Source organism: Corvus cornix, chromosome Z, assembly GCF_000738735.6.
Source record: "Corvus cornix cornix isolate S_Up_H32 chromosome Z, ASM73873v5, whole genome shotgun sequence".
Classification (NCBI taxonomy): domain Eukaryota; kingdom Metazoa; phylum Chordata; class Aves; order Passeriformes; family Corvidae; genus Corvus; species Corvus cornix.
In genome coordinates, this window is record NC_046357.1 from 6,699,222 (window position 1) to 6,705,307 (window position 6,086).

At 39.9% G+C, this 6,086-nt stretch overlaps 1 protein-coding gene across 2 annotated transcripts in view; it reads right to left on the reverse strand.

Annotated features, from left to right (window-relative positions):
• Window positions 1-3,490, reverse strand: part of IL31RA (interleukin 31 receptor A) — a 42,249-nt gene extending 38,759 nt beyond the window's left edge. The window contains exon 1 of one of the 2 annotated variants that reach the window (XM_020584301.2): window positions 3,167-3,490. The gene's annotated coding sequence lies outside the window, so the exon portion shown is untranslated. The remainder of the gene's footprint in view (window positions 1-3,166) is intronic. The other variant, XM_020584300.2, reaches the window with a different exon arrangement.
• Between the last annotated feature and the right edge of the window lie 2,596 nt (window positions 3,491-6,086).

The window sequence follows — 6,086 nt, forward strand, 5'->3', positions numbered from 1 at the left end:
CTAGGAATACAGAAGTGGTAAAAAGGTATAACAGGGGTATAAAAGAAAAGACAAAAACCACAGAATCATTAAGGTTGGAAAAGACCTCCAAGATCATTGAGTCCAATCTTTGACTGAACACCACCCTGTCAACTAAACCACAGCACTAAGGGCCAAGTCCAGGTGTTTTCTGAAATCTTTCAAGCATGGTGATTCCATCATCTCCCTGGACAGCCCATTCCAATGCCTGATCACTCCTTCTGTGAAGAACTTCTCCCTGATACCCCACCTGGATGTCCCATGGTGCAGCTTAAGGCCATTTCCTCTCATCCTGTCACTGGCTGCCTGGGAGAAGAGACTGACCTCTAACTGGATACAACCTCCTTCTAGGTCACTCTGAGCCTCCTTATCTCCAGCTCCCTCAACCACTCTTCACAGGACTTGTGCTCCAGACCCCTCCCCAGCTCTGTTGACCTCTGGACTCCCTCCAGCACCTCAGTGTCTTTCTTGCAGTGAGGGGCCCAGAACTGGACACAGCACTTGAAGTGTGGCCTCACCAGTGCCCAGTACAGGGGGCAATCCCTGCCCTGGTCCTGCTGGCCACACTATTGCTGATCCAGGCCAGGATGCCCTTGGCCTTCTTGGCCACCTGGGCACACCCTGGCTCATGTCCAGCTGCTGTCACCAGCACCCCCACATCCTTTTCCTGCCACTCTTCCCCCAGCCTGTGGCACTGCCTGTGATTGTTGTGACCCAAGGGAAGGACCCAGCACTTAGACTTGATGAAACTCACACCACAGGGTGTCCAGATCCATCTGCAGAGCCTTCCTGCCCTTCAGCAGATCAACATTCCCATGCAATTTGGTTTCACCTGTGAACTGACTGAGGGTGCACTCAATTCCCTCATCCAGATCATTGATAAAGATATTTAACAGAAGTGCTCCCACTACTGAGCCATGGGGAACCCCACCCATGCCCAGCCACCAGCTGGATGTAACTGTACTCATCAACACTCTCAAGGCCTGGACATCCTGGCAGTTTTTACCAAGTGAACAGTGCACCTGTCCAAGCCATGGGCTGTCAGCTTTTCCATGAGAATGCTATGGGAAACTGTACCAAAAGCTTTAATAAAGTCCAGGTAGATGACACCAAGTACTCTGTGAAACTGTTCAGAGCGGAAAACATTTAAGAGGTAAAACACTTCACTAACAAGTCTCTAACCTGCAAATCTGAGGTAAATCTTGGTGACTGAAGAACACAGTCAGTGTGTTCAACTGCTTTTTATAAAATGAAACATCTGTGGCTTGAAGAGGAGTTACAGCATGACCAACCTGAATTTGAGACAGTGCAGGTACTGGCTAAGGCAACACATTTCTGGAATAGGACCAACAGGTCAGGAAATGTCTCAGAAATTCCTGTAAAGGATTCATAGAATGATGTGAGCTCCTCTCTTTCCTACCTGGCCACCCACAATTTTACCTTCCAAGGAGTCAAGTCTTCACTTCGTAAGGCTGGCCGTTTTTGTTGCTGTGGGCTGAGGTCAGGTTTTTCCTCATCACATGTCAGATGTCTCATGAAGGGTACATCACCATTTAGTCAAGACTAACATGCTACCAGTCATCTACACCTTCTAATAAATCACTGCTTTATATTCTTAAATTGTATATATTGCACTTGCAGTCTACATGCACAAAAATTCCTGAAGTGGTTCACAGAGGGTGGTTTACATATTCACCAGTCTAGGCAGTAAATGTGAATAAAGTACATTAATTTCTAGAAGTGATCGCTAAATGAACTGATCAACTACTACAAAGAATTTTACATTGCAAGCTCAGAAATTAATCTGTTCCGGTGAAGAACGTTCCTTTGCTTAGTACATTTGTGTCTGCTGCATATGACCTTAAAATACAGAATTTCTTAAGGAAACATAGGTCTTTAATATAATTTAATTTGACTGGCATGTTTAGACCAGGAAGCCCATGAAATACTGCTGTAGGGAGTTTCAGCTGATACATGATAATGATCCTAAAGGAAGAAACCCAGCATTTTTAAGCAGTGGGAATGGAAAGGCAGAGTTGATGAAGACAAAATAATTATTGAGGAAGAATTACTGAGAAGTCATCTGCCTGTTTTCATCTCCCTGCTACTAGTGGTAAAGGGAAAGGCACTAAGAGGCCAAAGTTGAGTCAACTTCTTCCAGTACAAACCTCATTCATCTTTGCAGAACAAAAAGTCTTTGTAAACAACCATCCCACCTCGTATGACCATGCATATTTCATTTTAAAGAGTGGAGGATGAGCAAAGAACAGCATTCTTTAAAGCTGGGAGATATTAAAGGATTGGGTATTGAAAACTGGTTTAGCTGACTTGGCTACAGAAGGAGGGAAAAGACAACAGTGCAAGGAAATCCTGCCTGACAGTACTGCACTGCAGGAAGAATGGCAAGAATGACAAGCTCATGTAACACTAAAATTAGCTGACTACAGCCACTGTCCATAGTTTTCCAAGACAGTATCAGCAGGCAACATGTAAATTTGCAGTGAGAAAACATTATTCCTACTTATATATGGTATCAGGCTCTGAAAGGTAAATCAGATTTATACAGAAACATAAAGAAGACATTTTCAGCAGTTTGGCTCCCAAATAATTTGTCTAGTCAACTCTGAACAAAGTGCTGATTCTCCACTCCTGAATACAAAGTAGTTCCTCTAAATGTCCTTTCTCACTATTTTTTCTGCTTAATAAAAAGAAGTAAAAGCCAAACTCATTACATTTAGAAGTGCCAACAACTGTACCATAGTTACTTTGAAGGAAATAAACAGCATAAAATAAAAAATATTTAATATTTACATTTCAAGCACTACTGAACTACAGTCTAGAATTAGTTCTACTGGATTTCAATATTTTCCTTAAGCTCTCTAGAAGAAATACAAGTACCAGATAAATCTGAAGAGATTGTGTTTAAATGTAAGATTCCCACGTCCTTGGTCCATACTCCATAATCAAACAATTGCATCTACTGTTGCTTATTAGTTAATGGAGTTAAGACATGGAAACAGTGATACCATAAAACATTCAGGCAACTGAGGGTTTTTAAGAAATGTTATTGCCAAAGACTGACACTAACCACACACAATAGTAGTCACGCAAAAAAGTAAAATCAGCAACGACAGAATAGTATTTTTACCTTTCACAGTTTCTGAAGCACAGGACATGTACAGACATCCGCATCTGACCAAGACCCATCCATTTATGGTGTCACTGAAGATAAAGTTGTGACAGATGTTAAATATTCCCTTCTTGTGTCACCAGGGAATTTCCTGGAACTGCTGGACAACACCTTCAAACTACTAATCTTGGCTAACAGAAAAAAAACCCTAAAAAAACAAAACAACCCTTATTACCTAACATTGAAGCTTTACACTTTGTCTTAAAGAGGAATACAGATTTTGCATAAAGCCAGCTAACACACTGAAAATACTCAGCAAGCTTGCTTTTTGCTCCCAGCCCTTTAACTGAGGTCAATGAAGAGAGACGGGTCTGTTCTTTGGCATTTTTAAAGCTAATCTGTAGGAGAATGCAAACTCCCATAAGTATTATCAACAAAGACATGTTTTCGGAATAGACCGTTTATGTCTTCAGCAGACTATAGCCTGCTTTCCTATCTGCCAAAACACTCTGGAGGATTTTAATCAACCTGGTATTAGTTTTGCAGACATTCCATTTTCTTTCAGTTTTTCAGAACTCATTTACAGTCCTTCAATTCTTACAGCCATAATTTCTGAGCTGAGATGCAGCTCTTAATCAGCGAAGTTAAGCATACTGTGAAAACTTTGCTTTATTCAGGTACTACCTGAAGATTCCTTACAACTTGTCCATAGCACATGAACAGCTCCACATCAAATGCTCTAAATTACTAATTTCTATTTTCCTTTAGTGGCAAGAATTGGACATAATGTGTGCTCAAACTGGCATTAAAAGAAAACACATGCTGTCAATGCTATTTTATACATAGCATAAAAATTGAATTTAACTTGAAAAAAATTCCATGTTCATTGAAAGGTTTGATGTCATTTCTCAACACTAGTCTGTCAAAAACCTTCAACTTAATCTTGAATTAAAGTTCCAATACAAATAGCAATCTTTACAAAAACATGGAGGTAAAAGATGGGGGAAAAACACTCAATGACCCGAGTTTAGCACAAATTACAGGTAGCAGAATCACCTAAAAGGAATCACAGGTATGTGGTTATGGTGTTCTCAGGTTTAAATCAGTTCAGCAAAACCTTTTAAGAACACTTACCCTGACTCACCACCAGAAGGACAACAGAATTCCCTTGAATAAAGAAGGTATCGACACAGTATTTTCCAGTAAGTTTTTCAACATGATCTCCATGTAAGATTACTTGAGCGCAAAAATAAACAGGCACCTGACAGTGCACTTAATTCCCCACCCCAACTTCCCTTGTCAGCATTTTCCTCCAGCTGAAAAATCACACTGAAATGTTTTCCTGCAGATTAAATATTTAAAGACTCACAAAACTTAAAACAAAACTGAGTATTTTATCTTTCTGTAAATATTGCTCAAGTTTATTTCTCTTAATTCTCTTTCTCCTTCACAGCAGACTTGGCCCTTCCAACTCTCATCCTCTCATAAAAAGTAGTAAACATGACTTTTCATCTTTGAATTATTTCAAAAGCATTCTATGGACTGGTTTGTTGGTTCCATTTTTTTATGGGAGCTTGCAGCTCTATGCTAGAACAGCCACCGGTTTTTTTTTTTTGGTCACCTTTCTGTGCAAATGATTATGAAGAATGGGGCCAGAACAGTTGTTTTATAGAAAATCTAGCAATTGCAGAACTCCTTCTGCTACCTGACCACAACTCACACATCGTAAGATGGGAGACAAAACAAAAAACACCCAGTGATCTAAGTGGTCCTTTAAGCACTGCTAAGCCACGTTCCCTTCAAATGTTTACTCTAGGTCACAAGTGACTCTTTCCTTCGACTTCTCTTCACAGAAACATGCAAGTTTTATCAGCTCACAGCCTCTTCCAACAGTTACAGTTCACTCGCACTTACTGTAGCCAGCCATCAAAAGCACCCTCAGTTTACCTGAAATTCAGAATGGATACAAAAAGCTACAAGGATACTTCTCAGGAAAAGGAGTCATACTGCCCATGGTATTTTACTCTGAATTATTAACATCACGCTTAAATTCATCTACTGCTTATGAGCTGCAATTTAAGTATACTACCCTTCCAGCTCACTTCCAAGTACACAATTAAGACTTTACTCTTTTTGCATAATATATAGCAGTAAAATTACAGTCTACAAAAATAACAGTATTTCTCTAAGTAGATATTTAAGTAGTTTTGAAAAGATAGTAATACAAAGAATGAAAGACCACTCTTCCACAATGACTAGATTCAATGACATTTACGAGTCCCTTCCAACCCAAACTATCCTATGATTCTATGAAATATCCCTAAACAAATATGCCTAAAAACCTGCAATGAGAGATTCCCTAGTACTGTCCAGTCAGTTCTGGTTCTCACTAACCTGGGTACTAAGCCTTCAGTTCTGTAAGCAGAGGTTGTATGTATTATTTCTCTGGATTGATTGGGAAGACTGTACAAGAAACAGATCTCAGCACTTTGCGCTAAATAGAAGAGAAGCTTGTAAGCTTGTTCAGCTGTGCAAGATACTACAAAATATAATGACCTTGCCCTTTTCTTTGGGACCCAATGATACACATCTTTGTAGCACACTGTATTGATAAGGAAAAAACAACTTCAAGGAAAAAGCAACTTGACAGAAACCTAAAACTATTAATGACTGCTTACCTCCTATAGCTTCTGCAAGCCCTGAAAAATTTCAGGATATAAGGCACTAAGCTTGTTCTAAAGCAAACATTTCTGCAAGAGATAGCAGAAGCGTATTTATGTCAGTCAAAGCTAAAAATACTCTACTAGATGCGATACAGGATTCCATCCTTCTCTGAGGACGGCTCTGTAAAAAGCACGTATTTTCACTAAACTGTGGGTGTAGCCACTGACCTTTAGTTCCATATGCAGATGGAAATATTCCACGCATGTCAAAGTAA